We start from the raw sequence: 27,494 nt of genomic DNA on the forward strand, positions 1-27,494 counted from the left end.
GTATTCTTTTTAACGGCTGAGTAATACTCCATTGTGTATACGTACCACAGCTTTCTTATCCATTCATCTGCTGATGGACATCTAGGTTGTTTCCATGTCCTGGCTATTATAAACAGTGCTGCGATGAACATTGGGGTACATGTGTCTCTTTCAATTCTGGTTTCCTCGGTGTGTATGCCCAGCAGTGGGACTGCTGAGTCATATGGTAGTTCTATTTGCAATTTTTTAAGGAATCTCCACACTGTTTTCCATAGTGGCTGTACTAGTTTGCATTCCCACCAACAGTGTAAGAGGGTTCCCTTTTCTCCACACCCTCTCCAGCATTTATTGCTTGCAGATTTTTGGATCGCAGCCATTCTGACTGGTGTGAAGTGGTACCTCATTGTGGTTTTGATTTGCATTTCTCTAATAATAAGTGATGTTGAGCATCTTCTCATGTGTTTGTTAGCCATCCGTAAACATGCCATAGTGGTCACCTGGCATCTAGCTGACCATGATAGTAAGATGCATTTGTTTAATGAAACTAACAAAAGCTACAGCATTTATAAATGCTGTAGTAATAGTAATTTTAAGAATCTTTCATGACCCAGTTCTTCCTTTTAACCTGGTCTTTTCATTCTATAGACAAACTTACTGAAACAGCTGTCTATTTTTGCTGGCTCTATGTTCCCATTTCCCCAAATCACTTGTTTATCAGCCCACAGCAATATGACTCTACACCTAACACTGTATTGAAGCTGCTCTTTCCAGAGTTACCAATGACCTCTTTGTCACAAAACACTGGGCAATATTTCAGTCCTCTTCTTGCCTAACTTCATTAGTGTGTGAGGTTGGTTGATCTCTGCCATGAAACTGCACATTTTTGTTTCTGCTACTCTTTTTCTGACTGTTCCTTTACTATTTCTATTCAGATTTCTCTTTCTTCTTCTTTTTGAGATGTTGATGTTTGCAAGATCATGTTTAAAGATGTATACGTCTTACCACACCACATACACCAATCAAGATGCAAGCAAATAATACATATGTCTGAAATGCACTAGTAGAAGAGTGACAATAAGATGATTTGTACTCTGATAGAGAGTACATGACCTGATTGCAGACATTCAATTTCAACAAGTGAAAACCAAAGGAAAAAGTGAACTGTAAGTCAAAGGAAACAAATCTGCTATTCTGGATGAGTCTGCTGTTGAGTGCCCTTCAGTCTCTCTTTTCTCTGCCATCCCATCCGTTCTCATGGTTTCCATTATCATCCATACTCATCCTGCTGCTGCTGCTGCTGAGTCGCTTCAGTCGTGTCTGACTCTGTGCAACCCCATAGATGGCAGCCCACCAGGCTCCCCCATCCCTGGGATTCTCCAGGCAAGAACACTGGAGTGGGTCGCCATTTCCTTCTCCAATGCATGAAAGTGAAAAGTGAAAGTGAAGTCGCTCAGTTGTGTCCTACTTTTAGTGACCCCATGGTTAGTGACCAGACTCCTCTGTCCATGGGATTTTCCAGGCAAGAGTACTGGAGTAGGATGCCATCGCCTTCTCTGATACTCATCTTAATTATTCTCAAATCTATATTTCAAATTCTTTTTCCCTATTGAAACTTTTAAGCAACTGATTATTGGGCATTATCATTTTAAGCTCCACAGGGAGCCATTCATTTCTGTAACTCACTGATGAGCTGATCCATCAAGTTCTCCCCAGTCACTTCATGTTCTTTTTGGCTGCAACTACTGGAACTCAAGTAACCATTTTTTTCTTGTTCTTTCAGTGATAATGTACCAATTACTCCTCTTGAACCTAATCTTTCTTCTAAAAAGTAGTTCTGATGGTCTTTTTTTTTTTTTAATCAAATCATATTCTTTCACAGCATCCTTGTGCCTATAGTACCCTCATTCTGCTGCCCCTTCTCTGGATTTGCTCTACTTTGCTCTCAGCTTAAATTTGATTTCCTCTAGGAAGTCTTAACTGACATTTGCCCCTATTTCCACCTAATGCCATTCTACATTAGATTTCAGTGTCATATGACCTTTGAGCTCTTTTAGCAGTTTAGTATAAATTCCTAAAAACATATAACCTACCACCACCAAATCATGATGAAATAGAAAATCTGAACAGATTGATTACTAGCAAGAAGACTGAATCAGTAATTAAAAACGTTTCAACAAATGAAAGTCTAGGAGGAGACAACTTTACTGGTGAATTCTACTAAACATTTGCACAAGAATTAATACCAACCCTTCTCAAACTCTTCAATACTGATTGATTTTTTAAAAATTGTTTATTTAGCTGCATTGGGTCTTAGTTGTGGCATGTGGGATCTTTTTTGTAGTTGTGACCAGTGGGCTCCAGGGAACGTGGGTTCAGTAGTTGTGGTGTGGGGGCTTAGCTACTCTGCAGCATGTGGGATCTTACTGGATATCAAACCCATGTCCCCTGCATTGCAACGTAGATTCTTATCCACTGGACCACCAGGGATGTCCCCATAATAGACTGCTTTTTATTCCTTTTTCCTAGATGAGGTAGAATAGAAGTAAGATGAGAAAACTTAGAGTGTATGTTTTTGTGAGTGAGGGATGAGAAAGAGAGAAAGAAAACTTTTTAGTTTAATACTTATAAGGTTTAAAATGAAATAGCATACGTAATTCAGACTTTAACTATTTTTTTCACTTACTGGTATAAAATTCTAATGCCTTTACTTCTTTCTGGAGTTGTTCTTTTTCAGCCATTAGAGTGCCTGAATGTATAGCTTTGTTTTTCTATTTTATATTTTCATTTTAAGAAATGTAGAACTGTACATTTATATTGTATTTTGTTTTCATGCCATCTTGTAATATGTGCCAAATATAGCCCCAGTTTCACTGATACACTTTTTCAGGTTTGCAAACTTTAACAAATTGTTAAGTCATAAATGATATGGATTATAAAGTATCTTTGCCCAATATGCTAATCTGAAAATCATTTTTCTTCTCTGGAATTTTACTTTATTGGAAAAAGTCAAGACTGTGCTTTTAGTGTCATATAAATGTATATCATTTTTTTTCTCTGACTCTAGCAGTTTATAGTACAGTATCACTTACCGTTTTCAGGTTTCTTAGTCTGATGGTAGAAATTATTTTATGCATATATCAGCATGTTCTGAAGACCCACACAGACCTTCTAAACAATCTGTCCCTTCCTCATAGTTATTTGTTTCTGTAGAGTTAAGAGTAAATTTAATGAATCTTATGCATATGCGATAGAAGCTCTAATGTTTGTCTGCATGTCTTGTTTTTCCATTTCAATTTTATCACTTTTAGAAAAGTTTACTCAGTTCCTGTGATTGCTAATCTCAGAGTACAGCCCAGCATCCCTTCTCCATCACGTGACCAGATGGACTAATTGTAGAGCTGGATCCACTGTCCATAATGATTAGATTGAGAATGGGACTATATTCCTTGCTTTGTTATTGGAGTAACAGAAAGAACTGTCTTTTTTCCTTTGGACAATGAGCTGACAGGATGTGAACCCGAGGCTGACAGCTATTAACCATTCTATTAGGAGGAAAAAAAAAAGCGTATAACTGAAAAATACAGACCGTCAGCAAACCAACGAACAAAATGTATTTCCTGGAGTATAGAGTGTCTGAGTCACTCACAAGCAATCAATGTTTTTTCCTTTTGTTAACAGTTTAACATTTATAAATATTCTTGCTGACATCCTTATGTAGAGTTGTCTCCAACAACATTAAGTTAAACAGTATCTCAAAACACATTTAAAATTGCATTAAAAAAAAGTTTTCTTTTTCGCTTTCTCCATTTTGCATTTTAAACTAATACAGTGCTTCCTCAAATATGTCTGTATTATTAGTTTTCCTGGGAGGAAATAAAAGCAGAAAAGTGGTGTTCAGTGCCAATAACTGTCGAATAATCTGAGTTAAGCCAACTTGACATTTTCTTACAGAAGTTATTCTAAAAATCTTTAGTTGCTAATATGAATGGAAAATATCAAAGTGTTTAACCAAACATTTCTGGAACTCTTTATTTTACAGCCTGTTATGGAAATGGGTTTCTGATAGGCAAACACTGAATAGTGAGGTAATAGTCACTTTTAAGTTAAGTTAAAATTTATATACCCCCGATCTTTTTGATTGGAGAAGTCAATGGCAACCCACTCAGTACTCTTCCCATGGACAGAGGAGCCTGGTAGGCTGCGGTCCATGGGGTCGCTAGGAGTCGGACTCGACTGAGCGACTTCACTTTCACTTTTCACTTTCATTCATTGGAGAAGGAAATGGCAACCCACTTTAGTGTTCTTGCCTGGAGAATTCCAGGAATGGGGAGCCTGGTGGGCTGCCGTCTATTGGGTCTCAGTGTCGGACATGACTGAAGCGACTTAGCATCAATCTTTTTGATAGCTGATGCTCCAAAATCACTGTAAATGGTGATTGCAGCCATGAAATTAAAAGACACTTACTCCTTGGAAGGAAAGTTATGACCAACCTAGATATCATATTCAGAAGAAGAGACATTACTTTGCCAACAAATGTCCTTCTAGTCAAGGCTATGGTTTTTCCAGTAGTCATGTATGGATGTGAGTTGGACTGTGAAGAGAGCTGAGCGCCAAAGAATTGATGCCTTTGAACTGTGGTGTTGGAAAAGACTCTTGAGAGTCCCTTGAACTGCAAGGAGATCCAACCAGTCCATCCTAGAGGAGATCAGTCCTGGGTGTTCATTGGAAGGACTGATGCTAAAGTTGAAACTCCAGTACTTTGGCCACCTCATGTGAAGAGTTGAGTCATTGGAAAAGATTTTGATGCTGGGAGGGATTGGGAGCAGGAGGAGAAGGGGATGACTGTTGATGAGATGGCTGGATGGCATCACTGACTCAATGGACATGAGTCTGAGTGAACTCTGGTGATGGACAGGAAGGCTTTGTGTGCTGCAATTCATGCGGTTGCAAAGAGTCAGACACGACTGAGCGACTGAACTGAACTGAACTGATGTAAATCAATCTCAGACTTAGGTTTATTATAAATGGAATGTCTGGGGTCATGTAACTAGGGAAGGTGGATCTGGCCTAGGGTATTGGTTTCATTACACCTTCAAAGCACTCTTTTTTTTTCTCCTTCATTCTCTTTGTATATGTCTGTTTTGCTTTTATGTGTATTGGTTTCTTTCTCAAGTAGTTTTTCCACATGTTCAGAAATAATATTAGCAGTCTTAAGTCTAGATCTTGGTTGAATCCATAAGGTAAAAAGAAAAAAAAATTCCTGGTATTCAACCTAGATACTGTATTAAAAAGCAGAAACATCATTTGCCTGTCAAAGGCCATATAGTCAAAGCTATGGTTTTTCCAGTAGTCACGTACAGATGTGAGAGATGGACCATAAAGCATACTGAGTGAGAAAAAATTGATACATCTGAATTGTGGTGCTGGAGAAGACTTAGTCCCTGAGACCACAAGGAGATCAAATCAGTCAATCCTAAAGGAAATTAAACCTGAATATTCATTGGAAGGACTGATGCTGAAGCTGAAGCTCCAATCCTTGGGCCACTTGATGTGAAGAGCTGACTTGTTGGAAAAGACCCTGATGGAAAGATTGAAGGCAAAAGGAAAAGGGGACGACAGTAGATGAGATGGTCAGATAGCATCACTTACTCAAAGGACTTGAATTTGAGCCAACTCCAGGATATAGTGAAGGACAGGGAAGCCTGGCATGCTAGAGTCCATGGGGTCAAAAGAGTTAGCAACTGAACAACAACAACATTCATATATTAGATTGGGTTAGAATACATGTTTTTGCTTGTGCCCATCAGCGAGTGCTATGGATAGTGGTCTATCCTTGAATCTGTCATCAATGGACATGTGCCCAGGGGGAGCTCTCTGTGATTAACAGTGGTATCAGAATCATAGAACAAGCAGGATGGTTCTCCACAATGAGAATTTGGTTGTTCTTACCAGAAGAATACGAAAAGGAAGCGAAGCATTCAGGAAAACTGATGTCTACATGTGAAAGTGGTCTTTTACATAAGACAATATTCTGGGCTAGTGCATTTTATAAAATCATATTTTCACTGTAAATTAAGAATAGCTTATTTTGCAATAGTGCTAGAAACATTGATTGCTTACCTCTCTTTAACAGTTTAAAAAATTTAATTCTCAGAACTAATTCTTGTCCAGAGGTATTTTATGACATGACTGTAAAATTTTCTATTGATTGAACATAAAGTGTCATTAATGGTCATTTGTAGGAATAAGTGGTACAAAACTCTTTTAAATTTCATAATATTATAACATATTGAAGATGACTTGATATCTACTATTATTAACCAAGAAATAATAGTTTAGTCTTATAAATGCCATAGTTTGACTTAAATAAATAACATTGGGTGAACAAAATGATAATCAAATTACTATATCCTAAATTATACCATGTATTTTATTTTTCTTTAAATGATTCAAAATATGTTGTAATGTGGAGCATTTTGAAATTGCTGGAATTTTTGTTGTTTATCTTTCAGGTACAGTTTAATTCTTAATGATAAACCCATTTGATTTGAAGTAAATGCATGTACATCAAATTTACAACTCTATCAAATCATAATGTGTCACTTTGTAATAATTTAAAATGAACTATGAGGTGACTATGATTTTTACAAATATAATTAAAGAGAAAAGGAGAAAATTCATTTACTGATAGTTTTAAAAAATGTAAGCATTTTGGCATATTTCTTTTATTCTGCCACCCTCACATCCATTGTAGTTAGATTTTTCAGTTTAGTTAATGATGGGACAGTAGTCCTATCTTGGTTCAATGGCTTATGGAATAAAACTGATAGCCTTATTTTTTAGCATTTCCTATTCTTTTAAGGGACTTCCTAGGTAGCACTAGAGGTAGAGAACTCACCTGCCATTGTAGGAGATGTAAATGGCTTGAGTTCAATCCCTGGGTCAGGAAGATCCCCTGGAGAAGGGCATGGAGAAAATCCCACAGACAAAGGAGCCTGGTGGAATACAGTCCCTAAGGTTGTAAAGAGTAGGATGCAATTGAAGCAACTTAGCACACACATTCTTTTAAGAATCTTAAAAATTGTTTTCCTAATGATTGATTTTTCCATTGGTCATGTATGGATGTGAGAGTTGCACTACAAAGAAAGCTGAGTGCTGAAGAATTGATGCTTTTGAACTGTAGTGTTGGAGAAGACTCAAAAATCGCTTGGACTTCAAGGAGATCCAATCAGTTCATCCTAAGGGAGATCAGTTCTGGGTGTTCATTGGAAGGACTGATGTTGAAGCTGAAACTCCAATACTTTGGCCCCCTGATGCAAAGAGCTGACTTATTTGAAAAGACCCTGATGCTGGGAAAGATTGAGAGCAGGAGGAGAAGAGGATGACAGAGGATGAGATGGTTGGATGGCTTCATTGACACAATGGACATGGGTTTGGGTGGACTCCAGGAGTTGGTGATGGACAGGGAGGCCTGGTGTGCTGTGGTTCATGGGGTCACAAAGAGTCGGGCACAACTGAGCACACAACTATTTTTTGATTTGTGCAGTTTTGTCTTTTCTACATTTATTTCTCAGTTCAGTTCAGTTCAATTGCTCAGTCGTGTCTGACTCTTTGTAACCCTATGAACCGCAGCACACCAGGCCTCCCTGTCCATCACCAACTCCTGGAGTCCACCCAAACCCATGTCCATTGAGTTGGTGATGCCATCCAACCATCTCCTCCTCTGTCATCCCCTTCTCCTCCTGCCCTCAATCTTTCCCAGCATCAGGGTGTTTTCAAATGAGTCAGCTCTTCGCATCAGGTGGCCAAAGTATTGGAGTTCCAGCTTCAACATCAGTCCTACCAATGAACACCCAGGACTGATCTCCTTTAGGATGGACTGGGTGGATCTCCTTGCAGTCCAAGGGACTCTCAAGAGTCTTCCCCAACACCACAGTGAAAAAGCATCAATTCTTCAGCACTCAGCTTTCTTTATAGTCCAACTCTTACATCCATACATGACTACTGGAAAAACCATAGCCTTGACTGGACAGACCTTTGTTGACAAAGTAATGTCTCTGCTTTTGAATATGCTATCTATGTTGGTCATAACTTTCCTTCCAAGGAGTAAGCATCTTTTAATTTCATGGCTGCAATCACCATCTGCAGTGATTTTGGAGCCCATAAAAATAAAGTCAGCCACTGTTTCCACTGTTTCCTTATCTATTTGCCATGAAGTAATGGGACCGGATGTTATGATGTTAGATTTCTGAATTTTGAGCCACTGGATAAGTATAATTATAAGGATATTGTGTGGTATGTGTGTGTGTGTCTGCTTCTTGTCTATTACCTTTCTTCTACATTTCTTGTATTTGCCGTTTATTCATTGTTTTGATTTATAAATGTATTCAGAGAGAGGGCAGTAAAATGGAAAGAACATTGACTCTGGAATCAGATTAATCTGAACTTTAATCTTGGTATCATCATTTATAAACTCTCTGATCTTGGGCAAAGTCATTTAAGCTCTCTGGACTTATTTTCTCATCTGTAAAATGCAGAGAATGGTACCCATTGAAAAGAGTTATGAGTCCTTCTTTGGTAATCAAAGTACTCAGTATGTTCTATAATTTACTTTTCTGAATGAATGTTGTTGGGTCTTCTCATGGCACTTACTCTTTGTACTTTTATTTATTTGTGTATAGCTGTGCTGGGTCTTCCCTGCTGTGCGAGATTTTCTCTAGCTGTGGAGAGTGGAGGCTACTCTCTTGTGGTGCTTGGGCTTCTCACTGCAGTGGCTTCTCTTATTGCAGTACACGGGCCTGAGGACCCATGGGCTTCAGTGATTGCAGCATGTGTGTTAAGTAATTGAGGCTCCCAGGCTCTAAAGCACAGGTTCAATAGGTGAGGCTATCCAGCTTAGTTGTACCGCAGGATGTGAGATCTTCCTAGATCAAGGATTGAACACATGTCTCCTGAATTGGCAGTTGGATTTTTTCTTTTTTAACCACTGAGCCACCAGGGAAGTCTTGCAATTACTCTTTTTAAGGTCCTCATTTCTGACCTTCATTGTCTACACATACATTCGGTAACAGCATAATGACTTGCATCCCTCATCACAACTTGTGCATCTGAAACCCACACTTCATTTACCATTGTAGACAGATATGCCCAGAGAGTGTCTGCTGTATGCCCTTTATACTAAGATGGATCTCCTGAACAATGTGGACACTCCTCTCTTCTCCTTTCCCATCTTCTTTCTCTGCACTCTCCTACATTAATTTCATTTTAATGTAACAGGCTTCTTCACCCTTGTATCTATTTCTGTTAATCTTTCTCCTTTTTCAAACAAAATCCAACTAGCTTCACATCAGGAAAACATCTCAGTTCCTTGAACTTATTTTCTATTCCTATGAGTATAATAATCACATTAGCCCTTACTTAGAGTTACTTATCTTCATGCCTTTTTATATTCTTAGATTGAGTTCCTGGAGGTGAACAACCAAAACTGACTTACTTTTGGTCTCTCACAGTCACTAAAATAGTGCTTTGCATAAATGCTGACATAAATTAATGAATGGGGAATATTGATAAATGTTTCTAACTAAAGAAATTTTTGTACATGTCATTTTTGTATAACTGAATCATCTTGCTGTGCACCTGAAACCTTGTAAGTCAACTATATTTCAATAAAATATATGTATTTAAAAATTTTTTATATATGCCATATTAACTGTACATGTCATACCGAGTCTACTCTACTCTCTTACTCTACTCTCTCATAGATGGTATAGATTTTCAGAGGCAAGGGATATGGGATGCTTTATTCAATGATGTGTATTACTAAAAAGGTCATGAGAATAAAAGTCAAAATAGCAGTTTCTTGTAATTCAGAAATCAGCGTACAAGTTTCTAATTTCCATTGTTGCATCAAAACTTGAAGATTTTTCCTTTTACATCTCCAACAATACTTAGACTTGACAATTCCTTGAACGCAGGTGCCCAGTGTATATTTATGGAAATGAAATGCTAATTATGTGTGCAGATTTTTTTTTTTTAAGAATGATAGACAAGGATTTCTTGACCTGAATATTTGCTAAACTTTTGTTCTCTTACATGGAAATTCAGTAATTGGAGAATTTTAGGTTTACATAAATTTTAATGCCTTAATTTTAGAGATGAAGTTCAGGAAGCCTCATGACTAGGTTAAGATGACACAGTTAACCAGTAGAAAAGTAGAGAGGACTGGCCATGACTCTTGCCTTTTCACCCAGAGACTTTTCCACTGTAAAATGCTTTGAATTCCAAGAGAGAAACTCATGAGTGTAATATTTTCAGCAAATAGTAATATTTATATATAAAAACATCTTTATCATTTTTTTTCAGTGTGTCATCAAGAAGATGTAAAAATGGGACTTCATTTTTTCAACTTGGAATATTTTCTGTGTCTCCAATTTGACTCAGTCATGTGTTATTGTTATAGAATGGATAATTAGCATGTCAGGGCTTCTCAGGTGGCTGAGTGGTAAAGAATTCACTTGCCAATGCAGAAGACGTGAGTTCTGTCCCTGGGTCAGGAAGTTCCCCTGAAGAAGGAAATGGCAACCCACTCCAGTATTCTTGCCTGGGAAATCTCTTGGACAGAGGAGCCTGGTGGGCTACAGTCCATGGGGTCACAAAGAGTCAGACACAACTTAGTGACTGAGTACACACACACATTTAATATTACATTCAGTCCCTTTTGCAACAAGAATAAAACAAATAGTCTTTAGTTAATAATTTTGAAGTGTGATTAATATAGGGTCATAGAAGTAGATTTATAAAGTGAAAAAAGGGACAACCTGCTCTTTCGTGGCCAGTTGTTGAAAGATCATTTTAAGAAGATATTTCGTAGGTGGCAGTGTGCTGCTCCTGGCTACATGGAAGCAAAACTAGAGAGAAACAAAACTTCTGATAGCTTATTTTTTCTTTAAGTTTCATTGACATTGGGTGAGATATTGTATAAAGTCGACCAATTGCAAGAGAATGAGACTTGCTTCTTAAAGTGAAGTGAAGTCTCTCAGTCGTGTCCGACTCTTTGCGATCCCATGGACTGTAGCTTATCAGGTTCCTCCATCCATGGGATTTTCCAGGCAAGAGTGCTGGAGTGGATTGCCATTTTCTTCTCCAAGGGATCTTCCTGACCCAGAAATCGAACCCAGGTATCCCGCATTGCAGGCAGACGCTTTACTGTCTGAGCCACCAGGGAAGCCCGAAACAGAGGATTATTTCTCACTGTCTCCCTGAAGCCACAGTCAGCAAAACCAAACCATCAAGAAGAGTGGAGACACTTGGTAGCAGCAGGCTTCTTGCCTGAAGTCTGAAGCCCCATGGTTTCACAGGGATACTGTAGGAGAGTGGTCCTCCACCTTCTTGGCACCAGGGGCGAGTTTTGTGGAAGACAGTTTTTCCATGGATGGAGGTGGGGTAGATAATTTAAGCACATTACATTTATTGTGCACTTTATTTCTTTTATTATTACATCAGTTTCACCTCAGATTATCAGGCATTAGATCCCAAAGGTTGAGGACCCCTGATCTAGGGTGTGGAAAGCTGCGGTACTGGCAGGAAAAAGGACCTCTGAAACATACAAATAAATTCTGGCTACTTCTTCATAATCAAAATTGAACTCTTGAAATGACTAAGCTGGAATTCTTGAACTAATCATAGCAAAGGGTTATAAAGACATCCTTTAATGAGGGAAATGTGAGTATGTGATTGGAATAAGAAATAAAAGACAAGTGGTATTATTTTTTTTCACCGAATTGGTGGAGATGTAGTTCTTTTGGAACTTGTGAGGAGGTTAATAATCATGAATGCTACTGCAGTTGGAAGTCAAAGTGTACTGCATATAATACTATTAGCTTTGAACTGTTTTAAAAGAATATCTTCATAGAAAATTGAAAGATGTGGGTTTTATTTGCAACCTTCTCACTATGATTGTGCATATCATTTTCATTCCTTTGCTTTCATATTTTCAAAATGTGGATGTGTTACCTCTTTTATGTCTTCCCTGATAGCTCAGATGGTAAAGAATCTACCTGCAATGCAGGAGATTTGGGTTCAATCCCTGAGTCAGGAAGATCCCCTGGAGAAGGGAATGGCAACCCACTCTGGAATTCTTGCCTGGAGAATCCCATGGACAGAGGAGCCTGGCAGGCTACAGTCCATGGGATTACAAAGAGTCTGATGCAACTGAGCGATTCACACATTTTACCTCCTTTATACCAAGTAGTATTTATAACTGATTTGAGAAATCTTGAATTCTTCTGAAGTTAGGGAATCTTTACATCAACGTTATTTAAGCACACTATTGTGATAACACCATGAATTTGAGGTAATTAAAACATTTTTTTCAAATATTTCTTTTAGCTTTTCATTTACAGGTGATTGTTAAAGTAAACACAGTGAAACTCTGAAGATGGTCTTTGCTAACTGGTACTGTGTGCTTGGGCTGTGTGCTGGGGCACTTCTAGAGAAGAATTAGATAAGAGTTGTATATTCTAACATTGACTTACTAGTGAAAGCAAAATATATTTTTTTGAGAGACTAAAAAAGGATGAAGAAGAAGATGATAATTGTTGAATGAGAACTGTCAATGAAAAAGTCACTGTTGATAACATTAAATAAAACAACCAGAAATATTTTTTCCTTCTTTTATTGAAGTATGGTTGTGTTAATTACTGTTGTTGTTCTGTTGCTCAGTCATGTCCAACTCTTTGCAACCCCATGGACAGCAATACGCTAGGCTTCTCTGTCTATCATTTCCCCAGAGCTTGCTCAAACTCATGTCCATTGAGTCAGTGATGCCATCCAACCATCTCATCCTTTGTCATCCCCTTTTCCTCCTGTCTTCAATCTTTCCCAGCATCAGGGTCCTTTCCAATGGATCCTTTCACATCAGGGGTCCAAAGTAGTGGAGCTTCAGCTTCAGCATCAGTCCCTCCAATGAATATTCAGGACTGGTTTCCTTTAGGATTGACTGATTTGACCTCCTTGAGGTCCAAGGGACTCTCAAGAGTCTTCACCAACACCACAGTTCAAAAGCATCAGTTCTTTGGTGCTCAGCCTTCTTCAGGGTCCAACTCTCACATCCATATGTGACTACTGGAAAAACCATAGCTTTGTTTAAATGGATCTTTGTTGGCAAAGTAATGTCTCTTCTTTTTAATATGCTGTCTAAGTTTGTCATATCTTTTCTTTCAAGGAGCAAGTGTCTTTTAATTTCATGGCTGCAGTCATCTTCTGCAGTGATTTTGGAGCCCAAGAAAATAAAGTCTTTCACTGTTTTCATTGTTACCCCATCTATTTGCCACTAAGTGATAGGACCAGATGCTATGATCTTAGTTTTTATAATGTTGAGTTTTAAGTCAGCTTTTTCACTCTCCTCTTTCACTTTCATTAAGAGGCTCTGCAGTTCCTCTTCCTTTCTGCCATAAGGGTGGTGTCATCAACATATCTGAGGTTATTGATGTTTCTCCCTGCAACTTGATTCCAGGTGGTGCTTCATCCAGTCCAGCATCTCTCATGATATACTCTGCATATAAGTTAAATAAGCAGGGTGACAATATTCAGCCTTAACCAACTCCTTTCCCAATTTTGAACCAGTCCATTGTTGCATTTCTAGTACTAACTGTTGCTTGTTGACCTGCATACTGGTTTCTCAAGAGGCAGGTAAGGTGGTCTGGTATTCCCATCTCTTTAAGAATTTTCTACTCTGTTGTGATCCACAGAGTCAAAGGCTTTAGCATAGGCAATAAAGCAGAAGAAGATGTTTTGCTGGAATTCTCTTGCTTTTGCTATGATTCAACGGATGTTGGCAATTTGACCTCTGGTTCCTCTGTCTTTTCTAAATCTATCTTGAACATTTGGAAGTTCTTGGTTCACATACTACTGAAGTCTATCTTGGAGAATTTTGAGCCTTACCTTGCTAGCGTGTGAAATGAGTGCAATTGTGCAGCAGTTTGAACAGTCTTTGGCATTGCCTTTCATTGGGATTGGGATGAAAACTGACTTTTTACAGTCCTGTGGCCACTGCTGAGTTCTCCAAATGTGCTGGCAGCAAAGTGGTTCCATTATACATATATACACACACACACACACACATATATATATATATATATTTATATTCTTTTATGGTTTATCGTAGGATGCTGAATACAGTTCTATGTGCTATACAGTAGAACTTTGTTGTTTATCCACTCCATTTATAATGGCTTATATCTGCTAACTCTGACCTCCCATTCCATCCCTCTCCAATTCCCCTCCCCCTACATTGGCAACCACAATTCTGTGATTCTGTTTCTGTTTCATAGATATGTTCATTTCTGTCGTATTTTAGGTTCCAAATGTAAGTGATATTCTACAGTATTTGTCTTTTTCTGTCTGTCTTACTTCACTTAGTATGAAACTCTCGAGGTTCATCCATGTAGTTGCCAAAGGCATTATTTATTTTTAAAGGCTGAGTAACATTCCGTATTTACAGTCCATGGAATTTTCCAGGCCAGAATACTGGAGTGGGTAGGCTTTCCGTTCTCCAGGAGATCTTCCCAACTCAGGGATGGAACCCAAGTCTCCTGCATTGCAGGCGATTCTTTACCAGCTGAGCCACCAGGGAAGCACAAAAATACTGCCGTGGGTAGTCTATCCCTTCTCCAGCAGATCTTCCCAATCCAGGAATCGAACGGGGCTCTACAGCATTGCAGGCAGATTCTTTAACTGTGCTATCAGGGAAGCCCTATATATATACTTTTTCTACAAAGAATTTTCTACTCTTTTTTGTGATCCACACAAAGACTTTAGCATAGTCGATGAAGAAGAAGAAGATGTTTTTCTGGAATTCTCTTGCTTTTGCTATGATTCAACACATGTTGGCAATTTGATCTCTGGTATGTATGTGTATACATATATCACATAAGAAGAGAATTTTAAAAGAAAGGAAATGGACTTCCCTGGCTGTCTGGTGGTTAAAACTCTGTTTCCACTGCAGAGAGTAGGGGTTCACATGCTGCCATGGCACAACCCAAAATAAATAATAAAAAGGAAAAAAAGTAAAAGGAAAAAGTATTCAGGGAGATCACAGAAGAACTCGCTGAGTCAGATTTGGAGATATGGAAGATGGGCTCACCTCAATTAAAGCTGATAGCCCTAAATGCGCAGGAAAAACATAAAAGGCAAGGTTTTATAGCTTAATTTTTAGATGAAAAGCTTTATTGTTTTCCCACAGCTAGAGACCATACAAATGACATACTAACTTTCATTTATGGATTTATTTTTTGCCTTATTATTTTCCAAAGGTATGTAAAGATTTTTATTACAGATTTAGAGACATATATTAAAAATTGAGATGTAGAACCACATGCATGCATAGGAGTAGAGATTTTCTTGAAATTATTACATGTAATTAAGACTGTTCTAGAAATTTACACTTTTATTTTAGGAAACCAAATGAAATATCTTCAATGGCATTATAATGTCTTTTTGATGCCATTTAATCTTCATGTCTCCTATCACAAAATACAGATCTGAGTTGATACTTTTTTTAAGGTATTTTTAAGATATGACTTTGTTTTATTGTTTGGAAATTTTTCTTGACAATTTAGTGAAAATTGCTTACTACCTTAGGTTCATTTAATGCTTTTTAGATATTTTTTGTATACAATGTACTGTGTCAAAGTATACTTTCAAATCTACCATTTTCAAAGTGAGAAAATCTCATGGATTGTCATAACTCACATTTAAATAAATCTTTGGCAAAAAGCAGTTTTATTTGGAGACTGTTTCATTTGTCTAAAAGTATCTTCCCACTGTATTTTTTTCTATTGGTAAAAGGAAAAAAAAGCAGCATATTCCTGAGGATTGATTACACTGATGTCTAAAATCTTGTCAGAATCTAAGCATTAAGATAAATATAATGAAATTCAAAATGACATTTTACATTTGAAGACTCATTTTTCACACTTAAGACATGCATGAGATTCAGCTGGGGTTTTAGGTACAGACATCCTGCAATATCCTTCGAGGACTGGTTTCAGGCCTCTGCAGATACCAAACTCAATGGGTGCTCAATTCCTGTATATAAAATGGCAAAGTAGTATTTAGTTTTGGCTATATATTTCTCTAGAGGAGCTAGGCGCTTCTCTTGGGGTCAACTTAATTGTATGTCCCTTGTAGCTTGTGAAAAATAATTTCACTTTTCATGCACACATGAGACTGAACACTACTTGAAAGAAATGATTGACTTTAAAATATCAATGCCTTGAGAAGACAGTTGGGGAAAATGGAACCCACACTGTAGAGACTAGAAGAGACAGCCAAGGATGCTTCACTCTTGATACTTGGACATGTTCCAGGTTCATTTCTTACAGAGAAACTGTTTATTAACTGAAATTCTATAAGTCTTCTGTATAGAATCTATATTTCTAGAATATAGAATATAACTATAAATTATAGCATATAAATTAGATCTATAGAATAGCAATCTAATATTTCTATTTGAAATCTAATAGATCTATAAAATATAAATTAGATCTATAAATATAGATTCAAAATCTAATAGATTTATGATCTATAAAAATCTATAAATATCTAATTTATATTCTATAGATCTTATGGATCTTTATAGATCTCTAAATTCTATAAATCATAGATGTTTATATAGAAATATTAACAGGGTACCCTTCCAAGAGCTTAGAGTCTATTAGATTAGTACCAAAGTAATTGCAGTTTAGCACCACTAATTTTAAATTATTATAACCAGGCTCAAACATATTTTTATTAATCAAAATAGGAGCCAGTACAATCAACACATTTTTGCCAATGAGAAATAAGTTTGTTTATTCTTGTAGCATAAAGATCTATGCCTCCAGGATTCCATGGACTCTTGGAAAGCATTTTCTACCTCCTGTTGGTTGTGGAAGTGTTTACCCCACAAAAAGTTGTCGAGATGCTTGAAGTCAGTTTATTAGTCAGTTTGTGAGAGGTCAAGTGAATATGGCAGATAAGGCAAAACTTCATAGCCCAATTCATCCAATTTTTGAAGCATTGGTTATGTGACTGTAGTTAGGCATTGTCATGGAGAAGAACTGGGCCATTTTTATTGATCTGTGTTGGCTGCAGACACTACAGCTTTTGGTGCATCTCAGCGATCTGCTGAGCATACTTCTCAGCTGTCATGGTTTCACTGGGATTCAGAAAGCTGTAGTGAATTAGATGAGCAGCAGACCACCAAACAGTGACCAAAACCCTTTTTTGGGGCAATTTGCCTTTTGGAAAGTACTTTGGAGCTTCTTCTCAGTCCAACCACTGAGCTGGTTGTCGCCGGTTATCGTATAAAATTCACTTTTCATCATATATCACAATCTGATTCAGAAATGATTCATTGTTGTTGGTGACATTTTAAAAGGAGAAGTTTTCTGATTTTCAGTCAGCTCATGGAACACCCACTTATTGAGTTTCTTCACCTTTCCAATTTGCTTCAAATGCCGAATAAACATAGAATGGCCTGTGTTGAGTTCTTCCACAACTTCTTGTGTAGTTGTATAAGGATTAGCTTCAGTAGTGGCTCTCGGAGGTGGTCCTAAGATGATGATGGAATAGGACGCGGAGACCACTTTCTCCCCGACAAATTCATCAAAAGAACATTTGAACGCTGAGTAAATTCCACAAAACAACTTCTGAACGCTGGCAGAGGACATCAGGCACCCAGAAAAGCAGCCCATTGTCTTCAAAAGGAGGTAGGGAAAGATACAAAAGACAAAAAGAGAGACAAAAGAGGGAGGGACAGAGCTCCATTCCTGGAAGGGAGTCTTAAAAAAGAGAGGTTTCCAAACACCAGGAAACATTCTCACTGCTGAGTCTGTAGTGAGCCTTGGAACCACAGAGGGCAACATAATCAGGAGGAAAAATAAATAAATAATTTAAACCCACAGATTATGTGCCCAACGGTAACTCCCCCAGCAGAGAAGCAGCGCAGATGACTGCATCCACCACTAGCAAGCAGGGGCTGGGCAGGGAGGCGCGGGCTGCATTGCTTAGAGTAAGGACCAGGCCTGAATGCCCCAAGGTCAATCGGAGGGAACTAACTTGGGCTAGCAAACCAGACTGAGATAGCTACCACGCGAAAAGCCCTAAGACACCACCAGGCCCACACACAGAACAAAGGCCTGACTAGAGCTATGTGACAAGCCCTAACCTAAGACACCGACAGGCCCGCTCACAGAACAAAGGACTGAGCAGAGCTAGTCAGCTGCAGACTGACCTATTCCCCTCTGGTGACAGGCAAGCAAGGGCAGCCAGAGCAGGAAGGGGGCAATCGCGGCCCCAGAGAGAAATTATCTACTAAACTGCAAGCAGGGTTCGTTGCTAACCAAGATTTCTTGGGGTTTTGGACGGTCAACATCTGCCTGAGAAGGTGCACCGGTTGTACACCCAGAAAACCGAGTGGCAGGGACGGGGGAGGTGATAAGTCACAGCAACCATGCTTGCCAAACACCTGGTCACTTGAGCTGCTCGGATCTGGGAAGGGCACAAAATGCAGGCCCGACTGAGTCTGTGCCTCTGAGGACTACCTGAGTACCTGAACCTGAGTGGCTTAGACCTGGGAAGTGCATACAACCCAGCGCCGGCCTCAGATAGTTCCCAGCACAGCAACCTGGAGCCTAAGCAGTGTAGACAGGGAGGGCACGCACGCCATGAGCGGGGGCAAACCCAGTGTGGCCGAGACACTGTGAACACACGCCAGTGGTATTTGTTTGCAGCATGCCTCCCTCCCTACAGCACGACTGAACACGTGAGCCTAACAAAGTGTCCACCACCGCCCCCTTGTGTCAGGGCAGAATTTAGGCACTGAAGGGACCAGCAAACAGAAGAAGCTAAACCAGAGGGAACCTCCTTGGAAGTGACAGGTGAAATAGATTAAAACCCTGTAGTTAGTACTGACTACATAGGAAGGGGCCTATAGATCTTGAGAAATATAAGCTGGATCATGGAGCTATCCGAAAATGAACTGACCCCACACTGCCCACAACAACACCAGAGAAAGTCCTAGGTATATTTTTACTATCATTCTTTAATTCAAAAAAATGTTTTTTAAAAATTTGTAAGTCCTCTATTACTCCTTTAATTTTCATTTTTGTAACATACTATTACTTTGCAAAAAAAAAGAGAAACCCTATTTTTTAAAGCAAACTTCATATATATATATTTTCTAATTTTAGTGGCCTTTTTTTTCATTAATAATGTATTTTTGAAAATCTAACTTCTACTCTAGACTTTTAATCTTTGCTTTTAGGTATTTGTTATCAATTTCGTACCTTTAAGAACCCAATCTTCAGTACCCATTTTTACTTGGGAGTGAGATTACTGGCTTGACTGCTCTCTCCCCCTTTGGACTCTCCTTTTTCTCCACCAGGTCACCTCTATCTCCTCCCTCCCCCTTCTCTTCTCTACCCAACTCTGTGAATCTCTTTTGTGTTCCAGACTGTGGAGAACACTTAGGAAACTGATTACTGGCTGGATCTGGCCACCTCTTTCTCCTTTCTCCCTCTTCTCTTCTCTGTATAACTCCATGAACATCTCTGAGCAGTCCAGACTGTGGAGCACACATAAGGAAGTGATTACTGGCTAGCTTGCTCTCTCCTCTTTTGATTCCACCTCATCTCATTCGGGTCACCTCTATCTCCCTCCTCCCTCTTCTCTTCTCCATTTAACTCTGTGAACCTCTCTGGGTATCTCTCACTGTGGAAGAAGCTTTTCATCTTTAACCTAGATGTTTTATCAATGGTGCTGTATAGATGGAGAAGTCTTGAGGTTACTGTAAAAATAAGACTGAAAACCAGAAGCAGGAGGCTTAAGTCCAAACCCTGAGAACACCAGAGAAATCCTGACTCCAGGGAACATTAATCAATAGGAGCTCATCAAACGCCTCCATACCTACACTGAAACCAAGCACCACCCAAGGGCCAATAAGTTTCAGAGCAAGACATACCACACAAATTCTCCAGCAACACAGGAACACAGCCCTGAGCTTCAATATACAGGCTGCCCAAAGTCACTCCCAACCCATTGACATCTCATAACTCATTACTGGACACTTCATTGCACTCCAGAGAGAAGAAATCCAGATCCACCCACCAGAACACCAACACAAACTTCCCTAACAAGGAAACCTTGACAAGCCACCCATACAACCCCACCCACAGTGAGGAAACTGCACAATAAAGAGAACTCCACAAATTGCCAGAATACAGAAGGGCCACCCCAAACACAGTAATATAAACAAGATGAAGAGACAGAGGTATATCCAGCAGGTAAAAGAACAGGATAAATGCCCACCAAACCAAACAAAAGAGGAAGAGATAGGGAATCTACCTGATAAAGAGTTGCAAATAATGATAGTGAAAATGATCCAAAATCTTGAAATCAAAATGGAATCACAGATAAACACCCTGGAGAGAAGGATTGATAAGATGCAAGAAAGGTTTAACAAGGACCTAGAAGAAATAAAAAAGAGTCAATATATAATGAATAATGCAATAAATGAGATCAAAAACACTCTGGAGGGAACAAATTGTAGAATAATGGAGGCAGAAGATAGGGTTAGTGAGGTAGAAGATAGAATGGTAGAAATAAATGAAACAGAGAGGAAAAAGAAAACCAAATTAAAAGAAATTAAGACAATCTCAGAGACCTCTGGGACAATGTTAAACGCCCCAACATTTGAATCTTAGGAGTCCCAGAAGAAGAAGACAAAAAGAAAGACCACAAGAAAATACTTGAGATAATAGTTCAAAACTTCCCTAAAATGGGGAAGGAAATAATCACACAAGTCCAAGAAACCCAGAGAGTCCCAAACAGCAAAAACCCAAGGTGAAACACCCCAAGACACATATTAATCAAATTAACAAAGATCAAACACAAAGAACAAATATTAAAAGCAGCAAGGGAAAAACAATGAATAACACACAAGGGGATTCCCATAAGGATAACAGCTCATCTTTCAATAGAAACTCTTCAGGCCAGGAGGGAATGGCAGGACATACTTAAAGTGATGAGAAAATAACCTACAGCCCAGATTACTCTACCCAGCAAGGACTTTATTCAAATATGAAGGAGAAATCAAAAGCTTTACAGACAAGCAAAAGCTGACAGAATTTAGCACCACCAAATCAGCACTCCAACAAATGCTAAAGGATCTTCTCTAGACAAGAAACACAGAAAGGGTGTATAAGCTTGAACCCAAAACAATAAAGTAAATGACAATGGGATCATACTTATCAATAATTACCTTAAACATAGATGGGTTGAATGCCCCAACCAAAAGACAAAGACTGGCTGAATGGATATGAAAACAAGACCCCTATATATGTTGTCTACAAGAGACCCACCTCAAAACAAGGGACACATACAGACTGAAAGTGAAGGGCTGGAAAAAGATATTCCACAGAAATAGAGACCAAAAGAAAGCAGGAGTAGCAATAATCATATCAGATAAAATAGACTTTAAAACAAAGGCTGTGAAAAGAGACAAAGAAGGACACTACATAATGATCAAAGGATCAATCCAAGAAGAAGATATAACAATTGTAAATATATATGCACCCAACATAGGAGCACCGCAATATGTAAGACAAATGCTAATAAGTATGAAAGGGGAAATTAACAATAACACAATAATAGTAGGGGACTTTAATACCACACTCACTAAACAGAAAATTAACAAAGAAACACAAACTTTAAATGATACAATAGACCAGTTAGACCTAATTGATATCTATAGGATATTTCACTCCAAAACAATGAATTTCACCTTTTTCTCAAGTGCACACGGAACCTTCTCCAGGATAGATCACATCCTGGGCCATAAATCTAGCCTTGGTCAATTCAAATAAATTGAAATCATTCCAAGCATCTTTTCTGACCACAATGCCTTAAGATTAGATCTCAATTACAGGAGAAAAACTATTAAAAATTCCAACATATGGAGGCTGAACAACACTCTGCTGAATAACGAACAAATCACAGAAGAAATCTAAAAAGAAATCAAAATATGCATAGAAACGAATGAAAATGAAAACACAACAACCCAAAACCTGTGGGACACTGTAAAAGCAGTGCTAAGGGGGAAAGTTCATAGCAATACAGGCATACCTCAAGAAACAAGAAAAAAGTCAAATAAATAACCTAACTCTACACCTAAAGCAACTAGGAAAGGAAGAAATGAAGAACCCCAGGGTTAGTAGAAGGAAAGAAATCTTAAAAATTGGGGCAGAAATAAATGCAAAAGAAACAAAAGAGACCATAGCAAAAATCAACAAAGCCAAAAGCTGGTTCTTTGAGAGGATAAATAAAACTGACAAACCATTAGCCAGACTCATCAAGAAACAAAGGGAGAAAAATCAAATCAATAAAATTAAAAATGAAAATGGAGAGATCACAACAGACAACACAGAAATACAAAGGATCATAAGAGACTACTACCAGCAATTATATGCCAATAAGATGGACAACTTGGAAGAAATGGACAAATTCTTAGAAAAGCACAACTTTCCAAAACTGAATCAGAAAGAGAGAGAAAATCTTAACAGACCCATCACAAGCGCGGAAATTGAAACTGTAATCAGAAATCTTCCAGCAAACAAAAGCCCAGGTCCAGATGGCTTCACAGCTGAATTGTACTAAAAATTTAAAGAAGAGTTAACACCTATCCTACTCAAGCTCTTCCAGAAAATTACAAAGGTAAACTTCCAAACTCATTCTATGAAACCACCATCACCCTAATACCAAAACCTGACAAAGATGCCACAAAAAAAGAAAACTACAGGCCAATATAACTGATGAACATAGATGCAAAATTCCTGAACAAAATTCTAGCAATCAGAATCCAGCAACACATTAAAAAGATCATACACCATGACCAAGTGGGCTTTATCCCAGGGATGCAAGGATTCTTCAATGTCCACAAATCAATCACTGTAATACACCACATTAACAAATTGAAAAATAAAAGCCATGTGATTATCTCAATAGATGCAGAGAAAGCCTTTGACAAAATTCAGCATCCATTTATGATAAAAACTCTCCAGAAAGCAGGAATAGAAGGAACATACCTCAACATAATAAAAGCTATATATGACAAACCCACAGCAAACATTATCCTCAATGGTGAAAAATTGAAAGCATTTCCCCTAAAGTTAGAACAGGACAAGGGTGCCTTATTTCACCACTACTATTCAACATAGTTTTGGGAGTTTTGGCCACAGCGATCAGAGCAGAAAAAGAAATAAAGGGAATCCAAATCAGAAAAGAAGTAAAACTCTCACTGTTTTCAGATGACATGATCCTCTACATAGAAAACCCTAAAGACTCCACCAGAAAATTACTAGAGCTAATCAATGAATATAATAAAGTTGCAGGATATAAAATCAACACACAGAAATCCCTTGCATTCCTGTACACTAACAATGAGAAAATAGAGAAATTAAGGAAACAATTCCATTCACCATTGAAACGAAAAGAATAAAATACTTAGGAGTATATCTACCTAAAAAACTAAAGGCCTATATATAGAAAACTATAAAACACTGGTGAAAGAAATCAAAGAGGACACTAATAGATGGAGAAATATACCGTGTTCATGGATTGGAAGAATCAATATAGTGAAAACGAGTATACTACCCAAAGCAATCTATAGATTCAATGCAACCCCTATCAAGCTACCAGCGGTATTTTTCACAGAGCTAGAACAAATAATTTCACAATTTGTATGGAAATACAAAAAACCTCGAATAGCCAAAGCAATCTTGAGAAAGAAGAATGGAATTGGAGGAATCAACCTGCCTGACTTCAGGCTCTACTACAAAGCCACAGTCATCAAGACAGTATGGTACTGGCACAAAGAAAGAAATATGGATCAATGGAACAAAATAGAAAGCCCAGAGATAAATCCACACACCTATGGACACCTTATCTTTGACAAAGGAGGCAAGAATATACAATGGAGTAAAGACAATCTCTTTAACAAGTGGTGCTGGGAAAACTGGTCAACCACTTGTAAAAGAATGAAGCTAGAACACTTTTTAACACCATACACAAAAATAAACTCAAAATGGATTAAAGATCTAAACGTAAGACCAGAAACTATAAAACTCCTGGAGGAGAACGTAGGCAAAACACTCTCCAACATAAATCACAGCAGGATCCTCTATGATCCACCTCCCAGAATATTGGAAATAAAAGCAAAAATAAACAAATGGGATCTAATTAAAATTAAAAGCTTCTGCACAACAGAGGAAACTATAAGTAAGGTGAAAAGACAGCCTTCTGAATGGGAGAAAACAATAGCAAATGAAGCAACTGACAAAGAATTAATCTCAAAAATATACAAGCAACTTATGCAGCTCAATTCCAGAAAAATAAACGACCCAATCAAAAAATGGGCCAAAGACCTAAACAGACATTTCTCCAAAGAAGACATACAGATGGCTGACAAACATATGAAAAGACGTTCAACATCACTCATTATCAGAGAAATGCAAATCAAAAGCACAATTCCACAACAGTCAGAATGGCTGCTATCCAAAAGTCTACAAGCAATAAATGCTGGAGAGGGTGTGGAGAAAAGGGAACCCTCTTACACTGTTGGTGGGAATGCAAACTAGTACAGCCACTATGGAGAACAGTGTGGAGATTCCTTAAAAAATTGCAAATAGAACTGCCATATGACCCAGCAATCCCACTGCTGGGCATAAACACCAAGGAAACCAGAATTGAAAGAGACACATGTACCCCAATGTTCATCGCAGCACTGTTTATAATAGCCAGGACATGGAAGCAATCTAGATGTCCATTAGCAGATGAATGGATAAGAAAGCTGTGGTACATACACACAATGGAGTATTACTGAGCCATTAGAAAGAACACATTTGAATCAGTTCTAATGAGGTGGATGAAACTGGAGCCTATTATATAGAGTGAAGTAAGCGAGAAAGAAAAACACCAATACAGTATACTAGCACATATATATGGAATTTAGAAAGATGGTAATGATAACTCTGTATGCGAGACAGCAAAAGAAACACAGATGTATAGAACAGTCTTTTGGACTCTGAGGGAGAGGGCGAGGGTGTGATGATTTGGGAGAATGGCATTGAAACATGTATAATATCATATATGAAACGAATCACCAGTCCAGGTTTGATCATGATACAGGATGTTTGGGGCTGGTGCACTGGGATGACCCAGAAGGATGGTATGGGGAGGGAGGTAGGAAGGGGGTTCAGAATGGGGAACACGTGTACACCCGTGTGGATTCATGTTGATGTATGGCAAAACCAATACAATATTGTAAAGTAATTAGCCTCTAATTAAAATAAATACATTTATATTAAGACTTCCCTGATGGCTCAGATGGTAAAGCGTCTGTCTACAATGCGGGAGACATGGGTTCGATCCCTGGGTCGGGAAGATCCCCTGGAGAAGGAAATGGCAATCCACTCCAGTACTATTGCCTGGAAAATCCCACGGACAGAGGAGCCTGGTAGGCTACAGTCCATGGGGTCGCAAAGAGTCAGTTATATTAAAAAAATAAATAATGGCTCTTAATTTGTAATTGTCAATTTTTGATGGCTAGCCACTACACTCCTCATCTTCAAGGCTCTCATCTCCTTTGCTAAACTTCTTGAACCAGCACTCCATGGTACATTCGTAAGCTGTTCCTGGACCTAATGTATTGTTGATGTTGTGAGTTGTCTCTGCTGTTTTAGGATCCATTTTGAAGGTAAATTAGAAAATTGCTCGAATTTGCTTTTTGTCTAACATCATTTCCATAGTCTAAAATAAATGCAAAGTAAACAGCAAGTAATGTCATTAGTAAAAAAAAATAAAATAAAACAAAACAAAAAGAGAGAAGTACACATTAAAATAATGTATAACTTAACCTCATTTATTCAGAATGTATTCCAAAATAAAATGGCAAATTTCAACAACACAAAAACCACAATTAGTTTTGCACCAACCTAATAGAAGTTTAAAAACAAGATTGCAAGGAGACATTACAGTATTCTGTTTAAACTGTACAAGTAGCATTTACTGAAGCCCCAACCAGGGCATGCACATCTAAAGAGGTCATCTACATACTGGGAGATATAAAGAACTAGTAAGATTTTTGGTCTTGGTGTCAGAAGGTGAGATTGGGGAGGCAGAACCTCAAAAATCTTGATTTTGTTCTCTAGCAAAGGACCAGCCACATCAATGTCCCCTGGGAACTTGTTAGAAGCTTAGATTTTCAGCTATCATCCCAGAGCTATTTAATCAGCATATTTGAAATTGGAACTCAGAAATTATGCTTTAACAAACACTCCAGGTGATTATTATGATGCATTATGAAGTCTGGGAACCACAGTTACAGAGAAGGTAATTGAATTCAAACTAAATCCTATTCTGCTAATTTTTGCCAGATTACCTTAGGTGATTCAATCCAAATGTATTTCTGCTACCTTATTGAAAATTATGAACAATATTGTTATATTGATTGTGTCAACACTCATGCAAATGACTTGTAAGGTGATATTCAACATGTAAATCTAAGATAACGAAAATCAAGCACAAATATATGGGAACAACTGAATGGATTCAGGAAAGCAGATTGTAAGTCAACAGTCAATAGTCTAGAACAAGCAATAGAAAAAAGGAACAAGAAATTCTGGAAATTCTTATTTTAAAAAGTAGATATGGGATTTTTCTCCCAGGGACTGAAACAGATATGAGTGTGCAAGATATTTGGCTGGGCAAGAAGCACATGAAAAATGAGCTCTAGAGACTCATTTCCATGTAATAGCCAGACTTAACATCTTTCAATTATTCCTTCATCCCCAAAGTATGAGGATATTAAACAGAGACAGTGTTTGGCCTGTTTTGCTTGACTGTGTATTGTGGAAAGTGGATAGAGAATGCTATACTAATGTTCTGTAGAGTACTGGGAGATCTGTGGACATCTAGATGACGACTTAGAAGGAATCAAATCTCAGACTATTTGAGAGGGGCTGAAGCCAGTGGTGGACGTTCTGAACTCTAATCTAAGATTTCTGCTTAGAGGTGTCTACTGTCACTTTAAATTAGTAGCCACAAATCTCAAGTAGGCAAATAACATTGCCATGAAATTATTTTACTAATGAATCAATTGCAGATCATTTCATAACTTCTAATTTTTCCTCAAAATCTCCATACCCCATCTTTCCCTCACTGTCTATTAACTGATGAACTGGCTTCAAATGTCATTAGGAAAATAAGATCATCAGAATGGAAATTTCTAATCTGAATTTACACTTTCTGCTTTCACTCCTGTAGAAATGGATCAGATGAACTATTAATGCTCCCAGGAAGATCTATTGTTATTATTAAAATAATATCTTCCTTCTTATTTCCTCAAAAACTTTATCCAACAATTATCTCCTCTCTCTCCCCCTCACTGATGGACCATTCCTATCACCCTAACAACATGC

General features: G+C 38.2%; 1 pseudogene; it reads right to left on the reverse strand.

Annotated features, from left to right (window-relative positions):
• Positions 1–16,770: 16,770 nt before the first annotated feature.
• Positions 16,771–25,821, reverse strand: LOC138089478 (histone-lysine N-methyltransferase SETMAR-like; annotated as a pseudogene).
• Positions 25,822–27,494: the final 1,673 nt, after the last annotated feature.

The sequence above is a fragment of the Capricornis sumatraensis genome, chromosome 13 (assembly GCF_032405125.1).
Source record: "Capricornis sumatraensis isolate serow.1 chromosome 13, serow.2, whole genome shotgun sequence".
Taxonomy (NCBI): Eukaryota; Metazoa; Chordata; class Mammalia; order Artiodactyla; family Bovidae; genus Capricornis; species Capricornis sumatraensis.